The sequence below is a fragment of the Lichenostomus cassidix genome, chromosome 4 (genome assembly GCF_008360975.1).
Source record: "Lichenostomus cassidix isolate B80296 chromosome 4, HeHo_3.0, whole genome shotgun sequence".
Lineage (NCBI taxonomy): Eukaryota > Metazoa > Chordata > Aves > Passeriformes > Meliphagidae > Lichenostomus > Lichenostomus cassidix.
Genome location: NC_139484.1, coordinates 2,596,135 through 2,616,708, shown reverse-complemented (window position 1 = coordinate 2,616,708; position 20,574 = coordinate 2,596,135). Strand labels below are relative to the sequence as shown.

Below are 20,574 nucleotides of genomic sequence, written 5' to 3'. Positions count from 1 at the left end.
GCTGTGCAGTGTGTTAGCAGCAAATTTGGTGGCGACCCTTGGCAAGGCTATAATTGTGTCACGTGACCTATTGAGATAAACTCAACCTAGATTCAAATTGTTGCTCATTTCTAAGTGGAGAAAACGTGGTTTTGTTGTTCTCTGAAAGACTGGAAAGAGCTGCTTCATTGCCAGCACTATCAAGGACATGTCATTCAATTTTGGCTTTTTCAGCCATGAATGGGGCTCTTTGAAAATGATTGACACCTGCAAATGAAGGACTTGGGTCCTGAGCTTGTAACATGACTGGTAATTTAACCACATAGGCAGGTAAGGTCTTGTTTGGAGAAATATTAAGATAGACAGGAATGGAGCAATGAGATTTTTGTCACATCACATTTTTTCTGTCTCTAATTCATCTCGAGTTTTTACCACAAGCCTTGCCTTGACATAGACTACTTATAGTAATTGCCAGAATTTGGCTGCTTCGTATCTTCCTTTTAATGCAGTTTGGATTGCTGTATTTTTGGATGGTTTTCAAGATGGTGAGCTGCTTTGCAGAAGTGTCTTTCAGGAAGTATGTGCCAAAATAATTAGTACATTATTTCTGCTTCCACGTGTTGTCTTGGTCTTGCAGATTTGAGGAACTAATCTTGAATTTAATAAGCTTGTGTACCCTTTCCAGGTTGAGACAAAGTGAGTGAAGCAGATTGAGATAAATCCATACCTTAAACACATGTGAAATCCTCTCTGTCAGACATGGAATATCAGTTACCCTTTAGAGGGACCCATGCCTGGTTTTTCCTGAAGGACTGTAGCTCCTGGGGAGGACCCATGCTGGAGCAGAGGGAAAATATAAGGAAGGAGCAGCAGAAAAGACAGTTTACAGATTAATCATAATCCCCAGTTCCTCATGCCCTCTGTGCCACTTGGTTGTGGTGGGAGGAGGTAAAGGAATAGGGAATGAAGGATTAATTTTTGGCCTGGAAAGAAGGGATGGTGGCTGGGGAAGCTAGTTTGGCTTTTATCTTTTTTTTTCTTCATCATCCATCTTTATTTTTAATTGGTGTTACACTGAACTAATTTATTCTTAGATCTGTTTTGCCTGTGATAATAAGTGGTAAATAATCTCCCTGTCTTTATCCTGACCCATGAGCTTTTTCAGCTTATTTTATCACCCTGTTCTGTTGTGGAGAGAGAGTGAGAGAGGAGCTGGCTGGGCAGGGAGGTCCTGACAGCTGGCCAGGGTCAATCCACCACAGTCATTTGAGGGTGGCATGAAGGAAGATATTTTTTCCAGGTATTAGTCCTTAAATTCAATGTAATCCTGCTTGGTAGGCCCAGTGTCACAGTCATAACACCCTTTTTTATTGTTTCTCTTAAAGGGGTAGCCTTGAAAGGAGAGAAAAATCCCCGAGCAGACACATGTAACTGAAAACACAGCTAGTATTTACTGTTCTCTGCAGCAAGAAAAGTTTGTCTCCCAGTAGATTCACAGCCCCATGACAATCAGTATATTTATCTAAAATTTTGATTGCTTCAGTTACTCTGAAGCAGGAGCTGCTCATTATGCAACACAAGCAGTATGGATGATGAAGTTGGCATCAAAGCAATTTTTAGATATTTATACAGTTTCAGCACAGTGAGAAACATTGTTTTCAGGATTAATGGTTTTTGTAATCAGCTAATTGTCACTTGTTTTTCTGAACAGTAATCAAACGTATTCTGAAGTTGTATTTATTTTTGGACTAGAGCACCTTTTGCAAATTGTTTACCACGTACTGAGTGCTCTGCGGGAAACTCAACATTAGGAACTGCAGAAACTGAACAGAAGATGTGGAGCTCTTTTTGTAGTAATGGCACCCATACTGAGATTGCCTTTCTTCAGTTTATACAGATTGAGCATAGCTGTGAAACACAATGGAATGAGGCAGTTAATGGGTGATGAGCTGTTTTGCTGACATGGCAGTACCAAAAGATGGCTCCTCTTATGTAGTTCAGGCTAATATTAGAGGTTTTCTGAGCAGTTGCTTGATTCAATCATTCATTGCTTATGAATGGCATTTGCCTCAGAAAGCTTCATAGAGATCTAATGAAATGGTAAAAAAATAATTTGTGCATACCACATAAGTTATTGTGCAGCAGAATCAATTTAAAAAAAAAATTTTCCTATCTAAAGTATACAGTTGTTTCTATGAAAACAGATGGTGCTTTTGAGCATTTTCTCATATTGAAAGCAGATTCTAATAATTAGCTCCAAAATCGAAGCTAATTTCTTTTAAGTGTTGTGCAAAAGAAAAACAAGTCGCATTAGCAAAGCTCATTTGATTATAAACATGCACCATAGGCAGTTTATGCTCCTAAAATGTAAAATAGGAAGTGGCCTATATTATGGAGTTCTTCACAGCTCTAGACAAAGTAAAAGGATTAATATTTATGCAAAGGCTTAATCCCATGGAAAGTTTTATCTTGATTGATATCACCTTTACACTTCAATTGCAAGAACATCCACAGTAGATATTAATATCTGTTTCATGGTGGGTTAAATCATATACTTGAAGGAGTAATTGTTAGCAAAATTTTTGCCGTGTCTCTGCATGAGACTGTGCTACAGCTTAACATATGGTGGCACTTAAACAATTACTTATTTGTGTATTTCCATCAACAGCACCAGCAAAACACTTAAGTTATTGCTGGAAAAATATTTAGTATTAAAAAAGCTAGGACTGAAACAGGGGTGTTGGAAATAGATAATCTTTAGCATCCTTCCCAACACAAACCATTTTAAGGTTCTGTGATTAAAGACTGTGGATGTGGAAATGCAGTTACACCAGTTATTTCAAGAGTTGCTTGATACATTCTTATAAATTGAGATTCCCAGCATACAAACTCATCTGTTTTTCAGTAAGCCAGGTAGCAATCTTGTGCAGTGTTTTATCTTGTAGTAGCAGCCAAAGGTGGTAAATAATCCATGGGGTTTACTGTCGAAGTTGGGGCATGAAATGGAAGATTATGACTTCTCTGTGGAGATGCAGGTTTTCAAATTTAAAGACAGTATGCCTGCAGGCAAACAAATGTCAGTAAAAATCAACTTTCTTCGATCATTTTTCTTCTTCCCTTTAAATTGAAATACAGCCTTTGCCTTCAACAGGAAAAAGTAGCTAATTTTAGCACATATTCTAATAATACTTTCAGAGCCTGCTCTGTGATAGTTTAGAACTGGCAAGTACTTATAGAAGGATAGTTTCCTGAGTCCATTGCATCTTTGTGCACTTACAATTAGTGGGTTAGTGCATGTTAATATTCAGGGAAAAGATGAGTCAGAACTGGTTTGAGCTGGCCATCTTTCATGTTCCTGCAGTGAGGTATTGAATTCCTATTGCAATTCCGTGGGCATCTAGACCCCTTTGGAATCTCAGCTGACAGACACATCCCTGGGGAGATGTCAGAAAAAGATGCTGATACCTTAATGGAATATAAGAAAATGTGTCAGATCTGGCTGTAGGTCTGTGAGTCACCAGTGAATAGGTTGTCGTTGTGATCATGGGAATGAACGAGCTGATTGAAAACCTGTAGAGGGAGATGAAGAGAATACAAATGGCATGGTAAAGTAGTGCCTCAGAGACGACTGAGCTGTTTGTGAACCACGCAGGGCATGGAAAGCAGGCACAGTGTTGTGCCAGTGCAGGTGGAGTGCTTCTCCTGGCACAGTAGGTAGCCTGGATAGCCCTGCATGCAAATGTTTTGCCAGGTACTGTTTTGCATGATGGAACAGGCAGAAATACCCACCCTGTCAAGTGGCTCTGTGCCTTCACAGAAATGACAGGTATTCTGATATTTGCCTCAGTGTGTCTCTGCTTTTAGCCCAAGTTTTAGCAAGGCAGCTGAGTCCTCAGGGAGAAAAGTGAATTTGATGCATTGAGCCATGACTTTGTCTGATTAGAGGGCATGTGTGTGGCTATTGATATATGTACAGATAGCTAAATACTCAAAATTGTGAAAGGAGGCATAATGGGTTTTGTTTGGAAGCCACATCTTAAAGTGTTAACCTTAAGATGCAGTAAACTGATTCCTTGAAAGTAAATGGTATTGTGATCAAATGGAGCAACCTTTGGACAGTATACAAGTATTCAGACAATATAAATTATTTTTAGATTTTAATAAGAAGCAAGAGTAAGATGAAGGTTTGTTTAGTAAGGTATTCATACTTGCTTTGTCTCTCTCTACTCGGTTATGTGCTATATTACCACTCCAGCTGTGCATTAAAACAGTCCCCATATTTTTCTGGTAAGTTATAGCTTACAGTACATTGTCTTATACAATTGTACAATATTGCATGTGTTCCTCTACTCCCAGCTAAATGAGGGAATTGGAAGTGTTACACAATGCTGTCACCTGATGGTAAGAAATGATGCTATTGGAGGCTTAGAACTTGAAGGGTTTTTCTCTTTTATTTTTAGCCAGTTTTAATGGCTAAAACATCTGACTCTGTGTTAGAATTTAGTATCTTTTCTTGTTGTGTTTCAGTGAAATGGAAAGTGAAAAATCATTGTGTTTCCAATATTCAGGTAGTAGCTTCACTGTTTTAAGACTGTTATGGAGATCCCTCACTTGCATAATTTACCTTCTGTCATATGCATGCCCTCAACTGCAGGTTTGAATGTTTTACAGAGGAGCAAGAGATATTTAAAGAAAAGAATTGGTACACATTCTGCAATTTTCATCTGAGCAATTAAGTGAAATCTGGTTCTGTTGGTTATGATAAACATAAGAGATATTACTTCACCCACATTATGTGTACACTGGTATTTTTTTTGAGATGAACTACTAAAGAGAAAATGTTATTATTTTTATTGGTAAAACCCCTCAAACTATTAAACTGGAAAAATAGAGGGCATTCATGCTATGTAAGACACTTCTAAAAATAAGAAAAAATCATTCTGGAACTTCACAGGAAGGCACCAAAGCTGCACATACTGATCTGAAAGGTAGAAATGGTAGGGTTTGTTTCAAGGCAATTAAATAATTCCTTCCTACCTTCACTATACTACATTTTTATTAGGAGTTGAGAAGTCAAGCTTCTCAGCTGTGTTAAGAAGAAAATACTGCATCTTTGAAAATTTTGTTTTGCTCTTGCTTCTTGTTCTTATTGACCTAAACACCTCAGCTGCTTTGTAGTTTTACCTCTTGTGAACTCCTGGAATAACTTATCCAGTGTTCAGAACTTTGGATGAGGAAAGAAATAACATGTCCTGAATAATCCCATAATAAATCTGTGAGAATCTACGCAGGAGCTTTTCTTTAATGGAATGAATTGATTTTTCTATTGAGAAATGGAAGGCAGATCTTTTACAGGTACAAGCTTAAGATCTGCTTCACTTACACTAATGCTGCTGAGTTTGGTCACAGTGATTACATGAGCCTGCAAGGTGGTGGCCAAATCAGAAAGTGCTTTGAGATTTTTCAGGAAACTTGTATGGATCTGCACTGCATTGTAACATACTTTGAAGAAAAAAAATTAAAATGATGCAGTCTTCTTCCAGATGCAGAATTCTGTGAGAATTCCATTGAAGTGTACAGTTATTAAATCTCTGAATTTGAGAAGTTGTATGAGGAAGATACTGAATTAGAAAAGCTTTTCCATCATCCAATCAAATTTACTTGATATTATGGTTGATTTTTCCACGATATTTAAAGTTCCTATTTCTCTGTTATTTTAAGAAGTTATTGGAATTGCTTGTGAGAGAGGCAGGCAGCAATTTTGCAATTGTGCTTTCACAGAAAGTGTTGCCAACTTTGTTTTAATTTGGAATGAAAATGACAAAGGTGGCAAAACTACAGGCTTACTGGAGTTCACTCTTTTCCCTGCAATTCACATTTAGCCTCATAATCCTCAGGAAAGACCACAGGTTACTGAGCAGTGCCTTGTGGACTAATACAGGGTAAAAAGCCTTTAGTAAAAGGTGCATGTCTATAACTGCAACCTAATTCCCACAGAGCAGCATCATAATATTTTTTTCCTAAGATACATCCTTTTATGTGTATATCTTAGTCTTTCTGTATTTTTAAAATGTGGGGTTTATACTTTTCAGTTTAATTATTAAATTAAGATATTTATTATATATTTTCCTAGTAAATGTGGATATCACATGTACATTATGGGGGCAGAAGCATACTGGAGAGCTTCACCTTAGTTTTCAGCCAAGATAAATGTGATATGTCTTCATCTAAGATCCAAACAATTCAAAGGAGAAGAGTCTGTCACAGCAATTGGCATTTGAAGTTATTATCAGACAAAGACTCCTTTAGAATAGTTAGCAGAGCATGAAGAAAATTATTTTCATAGTGACAATTAATCAAGTATCAGGACAAAGTGCCTCAGGGTAGGAATGCCTAATCCAGAGGCATCCCTCTAACATTTTCCCGTTTTCCAATTAAGAAGTAACCTGAAAGGAACCTGTGCATTGTGTTTGTGCATTAAATCACTCATGTAAGTACACTGTCCCCTTTAAAAAAAGAGTGTGTCCTGACCCTCTGAATGCTTAGTTCCCAGTGAGAATAGAAGTGACAGAGTAACTTTTCTGAGGGCACGAGGAAGGCAATTACAAAACTTATTTCCAGGCCATGTTTTTTTCAGAAAAGCTTTGGACTACAGAGAAGCTCATCTTTGCTTTGCCTAGCAGGGATGGGGTAATTTAAACTGTTTTCTTGAGTGGAAATAATTCCCAACACCTTTTATGTATTCAGTTAGAGATTCTATCACATTCATTAGTGGAGTTTAGGCTTAGGAGTTGCTTGAATTACAGTACTGATTGTTTGTTCATTGCTGCTTATAATAGCAAAAAATTCTGAACAGTCTCAGACCAAGTTGTTGTTCAGCTTATAGACCTTTATGCAAAGTGTGAAGGGTGTTTAAAATCTAACCTGCTCACATGTGAGCAGAGAATTGTTGAATTTAGCCAATGGGGCATGCTGTGTAAAAAGCTGTATCTCAAATTGCCTCCTTCTTGAAAAATAGCTGTATGGGAGAAAGGCATTCTTCAAGTCTTGTGATGAAAGCATTCCTCTAATTGTTGAATAATTAAAGTTAATAATGTGTAGTTCATATGGTGACTTTCTGCCCCATTTGTGCTGCTCCAGTGCAGAAAACGTAGTGGGAAACAGTTATCACAGTATTTAATTTCTGATGTTCTCAGTCGGTTTAATCTCTGTTACATAACTGGAGACTTCACATTTTCGTGTAAGTGAAGTGGATGAGGCACAAACAGGGAGGGGGAGAGGAGGGCCTGGGATGCCATAGCACACACTGGGGTGATGGTGGTGAGAACCAGCTTTTACTGCTGCCTCCTTATGATCAGTTCTAGACTTTTTTGCTTTCTAAACCGCTAACTGGCAGCTGTGGTCATCCTAGAAAGTCTGTTCTTTCTTTTTTTTTTATGTGCTAGGAGGGAGAAAATAATCAAAGATGGATAAAAGCAGATCTTGTAGAAATTAGAATCAGAATTGTAGAATGGCTTCCGTGTGAGGAACAGCTGCTTGAAATCTCCTCAGTCTGGAAATGCAAGAACTGGGTGTAGGGCAAAGACGGCAGAAAGGTTTAAGAAATGATGAACCCAGTGACATGGTAACTGGAGGACCTTGAATGAAGCATCAGGTCTTGGGTTTGAAACAAAAGAAGGGATACTTCACACACTGTAGTTTCTGCGTAACTACTAGCAATGGAATTTTGAGAAAAATCCACATGAAATCTGATTTATGGAGCTTTGAAATGCATAACTTGGCTTCCTTCTGAGAAAAGTAGTGTCACACTTTGGAGTGTCAGGCTTTTGGGCGAAAGAATGGATACTAAAAGCAGCTGTGGGGCAACACGAGAGAACATTGAGTATAAACCAAGCATAGGAAGCAGCAGTTGCATTACGTTGTGATTGCCTTAGAAGAGACATGGGTCTTTATCTTAAAAATTCTATATACATGCAAAGATGTCATTACATATAATTACTGAATAGATGTCCAGAAATCTTCTGGTTGCTAAAGCCTGAATTAAATTTGAATGTTATTGCAAGTATATATAAAAAAAAATTAAACTTCTGCTTTTAGTGTACATTTATTCTTCTAATTTATCCAAGGATTCAGTGTCTCAAACCCTGATAGAATATAACTGGCAATATAATCCTTTCTAGGAATCTTTGTCTAGATGAGTCTTTTTAGCAAGATTAATTATTGTCTCGTGACCTTGCGCTGTTGTGTACTGAGTGTATTATGGCCAGCTTCTGCATTCTTCTCACTAATTTTTCCTCTTGTTCAGTCTGTGCAAAAAGGGAGTCAATTCTGGCTGAGCCAGAGCTGTAGCTGTTGGATCCAGTGAAATCCAGCCCAGCAGAGTGTGCTGAGCCAGGCAAGAGGATAATGTATATTTATAGGAGGAGTGAACTAGAGATCCCTAGGATAAAAGGAGAATAGGAATGAAATTTTGCATGACAAGGTAAAGATGTCATAACATGATTATGCTTGTAGGTGATTTAAACTTCTTTTAAAATGATCTCAAAATTCATCTGACATGACATGCTGGAGAGAGTGCTAGTAATTGCAGCAAATAATCATTTTATGAGCAATTGTGTGACAGTAACCCTAATAAATTCTGTTTCTCCCACACTGAGGTCACTTTCTCCCTGTCTGTAGCACATCTTGTGACTAAGTTTCTTTCAGCTGTGAAGTGACAGAAAATACAGGAGTGATATCATTGGAGAAGATGGAGTGGAAATGGTTAGGAGGAAAAAAATGTAAAGAAGAGATAGTGTTAAAGGGAAATAAATAGGACTATTACTATATTTTGTTTTTAAGAATTGCACAAAAAAAAGTAGAGGATAATATTTATAGAGCTGTTGAATTACTAAAGTTGGTTTGGTTTAATTTTCAGCACAGTGAGTTGTGGAGCCCTTAGTTCCTCATGAAAATCTGGGGAGGAGCAGCTCACATAAGGAAATGTTAATTCAACTGAGTTGAGCATTGCGTGCTTAATGCATCTGAAAGGTAGAGAGGCTGGGGGTGTAGCAGGTCAGTAAAGCCAGGGACAGTTGAGACATTCAATGACAAGTGACACCTTCTTTCAGGTGTGTCCTGATTGAATCTACAGGCACTGCTATTTTAAAATAAGAGCGTGAGGCTGATTTGTGTAAAATAAAACCTCCCAAAAATTAGCAACTAAAGCTGCTCTGCTGTGCACTTTAATGCAAGCAGGAGGTTTTTCTTCACTGGGGTTGTCACAGCACTGCTTAGGCTTTATTTCATAAAGCTGATACCGTCCTAATTTAAACTTTGACTTCCTATTACAAAATATAAATCAGAAGATTAAAAACCTCCTGCTATAGATTTTTTAATAGAAAGTGACAGTTTAATTTGGCAGAGTTGAGCTGAAAGGATGCTTAAACCTAGCAGAGAGTGCCAGCATCAGCAGCTCCAGAGTAGCTGGAAATGAAAACAGAAACATGAATAATTAACAGATAAGCTTGAGTTCCTCAGATATTTTGTAATTACTTACTTTAGAAAAGTTTTCTTCTCCATTAAATCACAGAGTTCTATTTTTGTAGTCAACCTGGTTTTGCTTACTGAAAAATAGTGGATGTATGTCACTTGTGTTTTCCAGTGGAAGTCTGGGTTTTGTTGTTTTTATTAATTTGATGAAAAAGTATATTTTTGCATGGTAACTAATTTTTTTGAGAAGTATGTAATTTAATTTCTTGCTGTCATATTGGTGTTTGTTTCCCAAAATACAGTAATCTTTAAAAATATATTCATTTGTGTTTGTAGGGTTCCATGAGCCCAAATGACCTGCAGTTTTTAGGTGCAACAAGTAATTCATGAGCAATTGTCTGTTGACAAATTTTTTTTTGGTTTTTGGCAACAACTGGAATATGATTCAGCCATATGGTGGAATTAAAACAGCCAGTTTCTTCTGCAGGGAAATGACTCTGCAAAATCACTGCTTTGAAAGTTTCTGTATTTCAGCCTACAAGAGATTTCTGTAGCCCAAATGGTGATTTCAGTTAAGAAATTTGTTTAGAGTATTCTGTTGATAAAATCTAGGTGATTTTGCTTTGAGAAAAAATGTTTATGCCTGCAAAATTGTGATTTTTTTTTTTCCTCTCCTCCATGTGCCACCTTACTAAGTAGGATGACAGTCTGGTTTTGTTCCAGTTTCCTCTTCATAATACTCTAATTTGGAAAATGTTTCTTATGGGAGGAACGTATGTCCTTTTTACAGGAAACAGGAGTAAATTTAACTTTGGTTCTCCTGCTTTGATTTCCAGTATAAGTGTGTTTGTAACAGCAATTACCAAATTGAAGAGAAAAAGTAATGCCAGTTCTCCTATTTTATCCAAAGCTGCGTTAATGTTTTTTGTATTAAAATCCTGCATTTTGTCTTTACCATGCTGCCTTCCATCTCCCTTACATATCAGCATATATTGATATTACAATTTTATATCTGTTCTGGATGTCTGACAAAGTATTTACTTTCTAAGAGGTTTAGAAACAAGAAGACCCTGTCCCTTGCTGCATGCAGCATTTTGGTCTTGATGTTTTTTGTGTAAAAGTCAACTCAGCAGAGTAAAATTCCTGCGTCACTGTAAAGGATAAAGAACCTTGCAGAAAAAATTCCACTGTGGTTTTTCTCCCGAGGTTAAAAAATAGTGATCGAGGTCTCAGCATGGTGATGCCAATGTCTCTCCTTTCCTGCTGACATGACTATTGTAATTAAGGAGGTGAGCCTAATGAGGTAGTCTAGTGAAGTGTTATGAAATCTATAGTAGCAACAGGTACCATCAGTCTGTAATTATCCTGAGACATAAAGTCAAGGGAAAAGTTAAAAATAAAAAAACCCAACAAAACTAAGTAAACAGCCCCCATCTGCATATTTATAAGTAAGTGAAAGCAGTGGAATTGTAAAATAAGGGAATGCATTTGGCTTCTGACATAGTGTGAAGGTCTTTTCTTTAGAAAGTGGAATTACTGAAGTATAATACATAGTATTTCTTGTTCCAATGCTGCTTATATAATACCATAATGAAAGGAAAAAGTACAGAACTGAAATGCTTTCAGGCTTAACATAATTAAGTAGACAAATGTTCTTGTTCTTTTCTTTAAATGTCACGTTTGGTTCTCATTATTTTAAGAACTTTCATTAAGAGCAATTGGTCAGGCGTGACTTTCAGCAAGCATTTTGGTCCACAAGCCTTAGCTTCTCAAATCTTCATCCCAACTATATGTTATTACCATTCTGATTAATGCAAGAGGTATCATGGTGTCACTTTTCTTATTTTTGCCATCGCTGAAAAGGTTACTGACAAAGTAAGGCTCTTGCTGCTTGCATTTTGTGACTGTTTTCAGTTTTAACCTTGAGAATACATTGACAACATTGCTTAGAGATAAAGCTGACTTTATTGAAATAAGAAATGCATGTTTGGGACTGGAGAATTTGACATGATTTTTTTAAAGACCTAGAGCTGTGAGTTAGAGAACTAAAAAATTCCTTATTGTGTTTGACCAATTAAAAAGAATCTGTGGAATTGCTTCAAGAAGTTCTTTGTATGAATGTATGAACTAGAGAAGATGATTCTGAAAGGAAGGGTATACAACTCCAAAATCGTGTAGGAAACACTCTTAAACTTTATCAAGTATTTTATCAAGCTGAGGCCAATCCAAAATCAGCAGTGTTTGTTTTCTCTATCCTGAAATTTGTAAGCAAACCATGTTTTTACCGGTAGTGTCCACAGCTTCAAAAGGTTGACAGAGACCAAGAAGTAACTCTAATGCCAGTGAGTTTTGTGTGGAAATATGTAAATATTGAGATAAAGATCAGAAAAACACAGTAAAAAGTTCTGCAGTTGGTGTCACCTATTAAGTGAATTTTTCCAGAATATCCAGTGTCTAATTAAAGTTTATAGCAGAGTTTTGGAGAGAAGTTATTGCTTTTCACAGGAACCTGCAATTATTCTTGAAAAATAAAATATCCACGTTATGTGAAATTAAAGCAGCTTACTAGAAAATTACAGAAATTTCTTTCTGATGATAGATCATGGTACCTTCATCACTTCATTCTACATAGTGTGGTGGATGTGTTACGTCTCACATGGGGAGCACAGTCCGTAGTATGATGCAAGGAATGCAGTATGTGAGTTTGTCTGAAAGCTGGAGAAGAGGGTGAATAACAGAATAGCATCTGCTGTGAGTTACTGGGATACTGTCCCTGAAAGACGGACATAAATGTAACTCTTATTGTCTCAAAACAAGTCTTTCACAACACTGTTTTTGGTAGAGCTAGCATTTAGCTGTCGTGACTAACGAGTCTCATTTTTTCTTACTTTAACCTCATGCCTGTATTTGAATCCTATCTAAACTCTTCACCCAAGAAGCAAGGCATGATGGATTGTTTTTGAGAGAAAGGATTCAAAAATAATCAATAGATACTGTTTTTTTCTTATCACCTGCTCAATAGCTTGAGTTGTTTCTTGAGAGAAAAATATATTTTCATTTTCTTTATGTGCATGTTGTCCCTCAAGGGAAAAGCAGAATACAATCAATCTGCAGGAATTTGAAGTAAAATTTTGTGAGTCAAGTTAATTCACTGTCCAACAAGAATTTCTTTGTCTAACTTGTCAGTGTGGAAGCAGGACAGGATCTGGGAAACACTGATAAAACATGACAAAGAGCTTTAAGTGTGTTTGATTTGTCATGCAAATGTAAACAAATGCTGGTGCATAAAGCAGAAATGTATGGCAAGGGAGATGGAAAACATCTCCCCCAAAACAACAGGATAAGCAAAAGGACTGTGTTTAGCCCTACTGTCCTTTTAAGCTGCCTGAGAATGTTGTGCAAAACACAGCACCAGTCATTTCTCAACTGAAATATTAAGTATACAATGTGCAAAGTGAACGTTGAACAAATGCCAGGAGCTTCCAACAGCAGCTTCAGGTTTACACCTAGTAAGATTGAAGTCAACAAGAATCTCATTAAGCTGCTCAGAGAAATGTTGAGGCAGGTATGATGCACAGTAATTTGTGAGCATGGATCTTACAAAGCAAAGGATGTATCTACTCATTCCAGATGACACCGAGGCAGTTGGGTAGTGCTCACCAAACCAAATCAATTTACTTCAGAAGACTTGGAGTGAAAGGCATTTCTTCTCTTGGCATTTTTAGAAATGCAGCTGAAAAGTACTAGACTGGCTATTTTTTAGTATCAGACACTTCCATTTGTGCTCAAGAGAGAGAAGAAGATTAGTTTGGGGATTTTTTTGCTTTGGGGGAAAAAATCCTTCAGTGTGTGGGAAGTTGCAGAACAAATACCTAAACAATTTAAAATAGAATCAACATGCAAATGTTGTAGCACAGGGAAATGTAATGCAGCTGTACCTTTTGATATGAGGAAAAGAAAAATGATATATTGGTTATAAGAGCAGAATTTCACACTTTCTAGGAAAGACTAGAAAAACTGAGAATTTCTGTAACAGGTGTCATCAATGTGTAAGCAAAATGTAGAATTTCCACAAAGTTCTTCAAGACTTCTAGTTTTGATAGAGGAGCTGCCCTTGCCAGCTAACAGAAAGTAAATAGAGGAGTGCTGATGGTCTGTGTGCAACGTTGAGAACCTTTGGTTTAAATTTAGGAAACCAATACAGAAATTGCTTTCTTGATGTAACTGCACCACTGTGAAATTATCAGCTGACAAACACACCAGCCTGTGTGTTAATAGCCACTAATGACATGTGCTCTCCCAAAGGAAATGCTGTCAGTGGCTTCACCATATTTTTCAGGTACACTGAAAAAGAAGATGGATTGAAACAAGCCTTAAATACCAGCCAGTGTGTACATTTCATGCCTGTCTCTTTTAATACTAAATTCTTCTGTTAGGAGACTAATACATGGATCATCTCTCCATATCTCTCCAAGCACCCATCCTGTCTCCCACTGAAATATACATTAAGCTCATCTATTGTGAAATAAATCCTCAGAAATCTCTCCAAAATAGACTTACAGGTGTAATGGATTGAATTAAAATTGAGTGACATACATTTAAGAAATACTTGGTAAAAATAGTTAATCCTGATGAAAGGTATAAATACCTTGCCTGAAGCAGAGATAAGTTTGAACTATAAATAATGTAATACATTTTAATCAGTTTTACTGCAACAATTTTTATCTATGAAATAAGCTATATGGGAAGCTCTTTTCAAGTAAGTTAAAAGAAGGATATCATTTGCTTGAATAGTATTGTAGTAGTGAAACCTCCTTAGTTTGGAACCTGGGGAATCTTGTCATGGTGTATTCTCCTTCCTTCTCTGTGTAACAACAGTTGAAAACAGACTTGCTGAGAGTTTGCCTAAAGTGGTACCAAAAGTACATGTCTAGATGTAAGTTTCTTTCTTGTCATGATACTGCATTATGTACCATTGGACCTGCTTGTTCTTTCTTACCACAGAAAGGTGGTACCTAACAAAATTTAAAATCACTGAAGCAATTGTTATCATAGATTTTCCAGACTTTTCAGTGTCTCTTGTGGTTCCATCTCTCTCCCAGTGGAGGATCTTGTTGTGATATCATTACACAGTGTCGCAGCACCCTCTATAATATTTCTTGTTTCCCACCTTGGGGCTCTGGCCAGTAACCCTGAGCATGCAACAAAACAACTGGGATCACTGGTAGTAATGGAGCAGCCTGTGTTACTGATTGCTGTGCTTTTGTGATGTACTTAAACTGGCCTGTTCTCAGGAGAAAGTTGGCAGGGGACTGCTGCTCTTAAAAAGAAGCAAAGCCTCTTTGAAATGAAAAGCCTTTGAGAGTTACTTTGAGATGATTGTAATGTTTTCTTTGCTGTCTGTGCAGTCCAATTAGCCTTGTCTTTGAGATCTAAAGTAGTGTGCTGAAGGTATTAAAAACCCAGTTAGAGATATAGATAAAGTCATAGGGCACCAAGTACATTTTGACCCAGCTATGCTGCTATCTACATCCAAGGTACTTCATTCAAGTCTCAGCCACAGGTATATCTGGAAAGAAGTTTAATCTGTAACTGATAACAGCGAAGTACTTGAATGGGCAGCAGAAGTATGAAACTTTTTCATTTGTCAATGCAGACTTCATGCATTTACACTACTTCCATTTCTTCTTCCCTGCAAAGGTATAGAACATTGCTGAATTGGTGGTGCAAAAAAAGCTACAGTCACATCCTTACAAAAAACTTTCTCTATTCATGGAGAGGTTCAAACTTCCCCCTTGGTTTATGATTAAGTAGATTTGTAGTTACTTATAAAAAGCCCTAGGCATATGCCCTTGGTATATGTGATGCTGCGGCCTGGCTTTCTTAGTCATGATCTTCTTATGCTGTATCTGTAAACAGTTTTGGGACCTGGATTAAATAAATAAATATTGTTAACTTAGGAAGCCTTTCAGCTCTGCAGTCTCTCAGAACAGACCTACTCTTCACGGAAAATTCATAACTGTTCACATGTCAAGAACAAAAGATGGGTTTATTGTTATTTTACTTGTAACTCCTTCTAGTATAACAATGTATTTATAGGTAATACTGTTTTTATTTTTTTTTTGCATAAAGTGCACAGCTGTCAAAGTTTCTTCTAATTTGAGGTACTGTAGAAATAAACATTTCTAGGGCTAAAGTGTGCTACTTTAGGGTTTTTTCCCTGCGTATCTTTCAGTGTGAACATAGTGTCAGCCTGCAGTGAGCTCTGAAATGGCCTGCTAAGCAAATAGAAAGCTGTATTTGGAGTACCTGGGAATAAGCTTTGACATTCTGTCTGTCACCTGGTATTTTCTTATGGCAACTGGTATTTCTAGTAGTATTAAACACATTAGCTGAACTAATTGTCAAGAAACAAGACAATTATGATCAGGTGTCTTGTTCATTGCCTTTGGGAAAGTGCCTTATTGACAGGATTAACCTGGGTAATGTCAGTGTCAAAGTGTGAATTCAGCAATGTTCTCCTTTGGCATTCTGAGCTGTTCTTAGAGTGGCACTGAAACACCATCCCCATCTTCCTTAGCGACAGCTAATCGTTTAGATATTACCTCTAAATAGATGACATCTTCAGGAGGCCTCACAGCTAGAAAATGGGATTTAAGTCCCAGGAAACTTCTCAAACTGACTGGCAATGTTTTAGTACCTCATTTCAGCCTGACTCATTGCCATCATCACTTGAAGAATCTTAGACCATATAATCTGTGGAATCCCTGTGTATGCTGAGGGGGAAGAGATAGGGAGCATCCTTGTTAGTGGTGCTTCAGTCAATGTTTTACTGGTGTTCCTAACTGCCATTTCTTGCAAGTTGTGCATTCTACAGAATACAGAATCACAGGTGTCACTCCTTTTTTAATGCACTAAGCTAGTTACACCCTGTGCCTTATGAGAGAAGCTCTAGAATGGTTATGCTGTAAGAGAAACTTATTCCCCTACGACTCTTTCTTTTTTAATAGTTCAATGAGACACTGCACCTCACTTAGACAAGAAAAGCAGCAACGAATATGGCAGAGCAAGAAAAGTCAGCACTTCCCTCATCTCATGTGCATTCATTATAAAATCAATACAAATGTAAGTGCTGTGGAACAAGGATGAAGCAATCTGAGGAGTATAGTACTTCTGCATTTGTGTTTTAATGGCAACGTTTTGCAGTAGCTTTAATATAGGTCCATCCTAAAATAGACACCTAGAATAGCCATTGTTACAGAAATAATTTCACCCAGAGGAAGGAGAGAGTTTAAAATACCTACAATGCAGAGCTCATAACAGAGCAAATGCTGACTCCACTGTAAAATGCTAGGTAACTTTAGTGACTATAATAAGCAGAATTTATTTAGGGACAATGAAAGGCAAATATTAACCTTGACAAATGGGGTGTCAGAGAGACAGGATTTAACACAGAATTGAAATGGTAAAATGCTGCTATTCTTTCCTGCTATTCCAATCCTGAAGGGAGAAGGAATTCATTACTAAGTTTTGAGCTTTTGTCAACTCAGTAGCCTTCAAACTAAACAGAACTTTTATTGCTTAGGTGAGTTTTTCACACTAATTTAGTTTGTCCCTTCCACTTAGAAATTTCTAGCCTGTAGTCTACTTGGATGTTCTTTCTCTTTATGGATTATTTGAGTTCTGGGAAATTTCTCATCTGTTACTTGATTTATGATATTTACCATAATAGGCAGTCTAATTGTCACTGAATAAACTGAGTGATTGTGAAATAGCTCTGCTGACTTTATCAAGCCAAACAAATTACATAAACCATTAATATTTTCTCCCATTATTGCCCTTATCTCTTGAAATATCATAAACCACACCTTCTTAGTTTTATCTGCTAGCAAAAACATTATAGTAGACATTATACGCTGTTATACTAGCAATCTAGGGCAGTAAAATCCTGTGTCAACTTCATAGAGGAAAGGTCTTTGTTTGTAACAAAATGCCAGTGAATATCTGCATTCATTTGCAGTCAGTTCAGGTGCCTGTATAATTTTGATGGAGTCCATTTATTCAAAAGAAAGGGCTTTTTACAGTTTATGCCAAGGACTTTCGGGTAATTAATTGTAATGGATACTGTAAAGATGAAAGCACTTTATTTGGGCTGTCATGTGCATTCGGGATAGTATTGAAATAGTTTTCCTTTTTACACATGATGTAGGGAATGAGATGATGGCTGGCTTGCATTTAAATGAGGTGGGCTGCTGCATTCACTGTAGCAGGAGGTTTCCCACCATAAAGCCACTAGTATTTAATTGTGCAGATGGACTGCAAAAGTGCTTAATTCAAACACTTAATGACATAATTGTTTAAATGAGGCATGTAGATTCACTGCAGCCAGTACCAAAAAGAGGTTCTTAAGTTGGAATTTAGAGCAGAATTTTCTAGTCTGAAGTTTTGAGTGGCAGGAGTGGCACACGACCTTTCATGTAAGGGTTGTGTTTTTAAGGTAGACAACACAGTATCTGTTAAAATTGGTTGAGGATGTTACATAATGTCGCTACTCACCTGGTTTATCCGTCTGGTCTTTCAGTGCTTGCAATACTGGGTGGATTCCTGTCCTTCCCTCCTATATCATTACTCCAGCATGCATTTCCTAAGCTAGAGATGCCAAAGAGCAAGTGATCTGTCATTCCATCTTATTTACAGGGAATCAAGATTTATATTGATTTTTACCTTTGTAAAATTTTTGTGGTTCTGATGCAGCAAGAGCTTTTTCAAAAATGTGCTGCAATAAAACAATTTTAAAACAGTTCATTAGAAGAAGACACAAATCCATGAACATCCTGTGTAAGCACAAGTTCTCTAAGTGAATTTTGTTTGCAAGTGCTGGACTGGAAATTAACAAAGCGGCTGCAAAAATGTTTGATACCGATAATGAGAGCCAACTTTGCATGCTGCATTAGCTGTAGAATATGTGAAGAAACTCTATTCCTCTGAAATAAGTAATACAAGTAAAGCAGTATAAAATTATAAATTCAAATTCAATCAGTCATAACTGTAACCATTGACAAATTCGTTGCGTTTTCTGTGTTCTCAGAAGTTGTTTTTACTTTAATAAAAACCTCCCTCTAGAGCTGTATAGTGTTTTGGGGATGCTGATTTTTTTAGGAATGTTGCAGGTGGATGCACTGCAAAGACCTGTGTAACCTAAGGTCAATCAGAGCAGCAGCACAAGTGGCAGGCAGTCAGCTTGAACACTGAGGCTGAAGGGGAACAAGCAATGTGAGACACAAGTCATGTTGTTTTCCTTAAGCTGCTGTGCTGACAGCAGCATGAAAAAGTGTCCTCAAAGGAAGGCAGATTACTGTTCCTGGAGAGTGACAGAATCCCAGCTTCTACACATCTTCTTGCTTCTTCTTGCACATCACCCATCTCCAGAGGCAATGTTGACAGGGATTCAAATGGTGACTCTGCAACATATTTTGCAAAGAAGTCACACAACAGAATATTCCAAAGACCTGCTGCTAGGCAACAGAAGTGACAAGGCAGGTCTGTAGCTGCCATTGCCCTAGCAGTGAGAATTCAGCCTCAGAGATGGGCAGTGACACCACTTGGAGGGGGAAAACAGAGGGGGAGAATACACTTATGTTGCAGTCAGGTACACTCAGGTAAGGAGAATGCTGAAGTCCTCCCAGATACACAACTCTACCACTGAGAGATTTGCTAATTGCTGTTAAAGAATTGTCCCACAGGATGGACTGTAAGATATCTTGCCCTCTGCCATGCCTGTGACAGACTTTGCTCCAGCACTTTGGGAGGAGCAGCTCCTTGGCCAGCTCTCTCTGGGGGTTGCACTGGGGATCCTGGGTGGCATTGCCCTCTGGGTTCTGAGCTTCAGTCTGTGCCTCCATTGCTTGGGACAGACCTGCAGGGAATCATGGTTTCAGAAGGATTAAAACACTGGAATTGTGTATAGCTGATAAAGAAAACTGGCCTAAGGAACACATACGTCTGAGTACTTAGTATGGTATTGTGTGGCCTTTGTTTATCTGCTGTGAGCAAAAGGCAACTCCTGCATGGACACTAAATATTTTTATGTTCTAGTGCTATTCAAGATAATACTTTCCTTTAAATGATCCTGTTAAAATATTCAATCTGGCGCTAAAATAATTCATTTTGTTTTACTGTAGCCATGAAGTAAAATGTAAAACTGTAGAAGCTATATTAGATTTTTTTTTTTAGCTGTGTAGGTGTTTCAGTAACTAAACCAAGATTCTTAAAAGTATTCTACAAGTATTCTCACAAGTATTCTACATTTCTTTGGAGAGAATGTGCATATAATATTGGAGTAATTTAAATTAGAGTGAGCTTTCAGGTTGTTAACTATGAAGTGTACTCAGCAGGCAGTATCTGTACAATAGAGTGCATGCACCTAGTACAAAATACTAGGTACAGGGAAAACCAGCAACTGGTTTATTAAGGCACAGTTTTCACCTTATAGCAGCGGCCTAAGGGTAGCTGAGTGGCAGATTCAGTGCAAAGTCAGAGATCACATTTCTAAAGAGTTTCTTCCCTTCTGACTGCTGCAAGGGAGAAACAATTCAAAGTGCTAATTGGACGTAATCGTTTCAAGGATATGTAAATAGACCAAGCAACATGCAGGCAGCTGCAGTTATGGGCTAATTATCTGTTGTTACCAGTTTAATGGGTGGTTTCTTGAACCACAGAAACAGGAAAAACAGCTTGGAAGGGGTCTTTAGACCGAAATCTGATGTCCAGGTAGCTCTTTCAGAGGACTAAATAATCTGTTGATTAGTGTGTCTGACAGATGAGAGCATTTTAAGATAAAACTGTGATGGATTTATGAGAAGAATTTGAGGGTTTTGTTATACTTTAGTAAACAAAATTCAGACTAACAAAAGAATCTTGTTAAACCCTTCAGAGGTTTGTTGCTCATCATTCCAATACCAGACAGTCCAAAGTTCTGTAGCCTTTATTTTCATGTTTCATTGCACTCCTTCAAGATTTCAACAAATTAAAAGGTCATTCATAGTGCACTGCATGAGCCTTGGAGTGTCAGAGTTTAAAGGGGCAGTTTTTTGTTGTTGCTGTTTGTGTTTGTTGGGCTGGTGC

At 37.6% G+C, this 20,574-nt stretch overlaps 2 long non-coding RNA genes across 7 annotated transcripts in view; one reads left to right on the top strand and one right to left on the bottom strand.

Annotated features, from left to right (window-relative positions):
• Nucleotides 1-20,574, top strand: part of LOC146437688 (uncharacterized) — a 59,909-nt gene that overhangs the window by 21,010 nt on the left and 18,325 nt on the right. For 2 of the 5 annotated variants that reach the window (XR_014851495.1, XR_014851496.1), the window contains exon 1: nucleotides 18,924-19,109. The exons of the other annotated variants lie outside the window; for them this stretch is intronic. This is a non-coding gene — a long non-coding RNA (uncharacterized LOC146437688). Of the gene's footprint in view, nucleotides 1-18,923; nucleotides 19,110-20,574 lie in introns of those variants that run through there. 5 annotated transcript variants of the gene reach the window in all.
• LOC146437689 (uncharacterized) lies at nucleotides 9,369-18,944 on the bottom strand. 2 transcript variants are annotated; one of them, XR_014851498.1, is made up of 6 exons: nucleotides 18,807-18,944; nucleotides 18,175-18,226; nucleotides 18,007-18,099; nucleotides 16,056-16,226; nucleotides 12,462-12,558; nucleotides 9,369-9,444 (listed from the first exon to the last, which is right to left on the bottom strand). It is a non-coding gene; the product is annotated as an uncharacterized LOC146437689 (long non-coding RNA). The 2 variants fall into 2 exon arrangements; XR_014851497.1 differs by having other exon boundaries at nucleotides 12,462-16,226; nucleotides 18,807-18,924.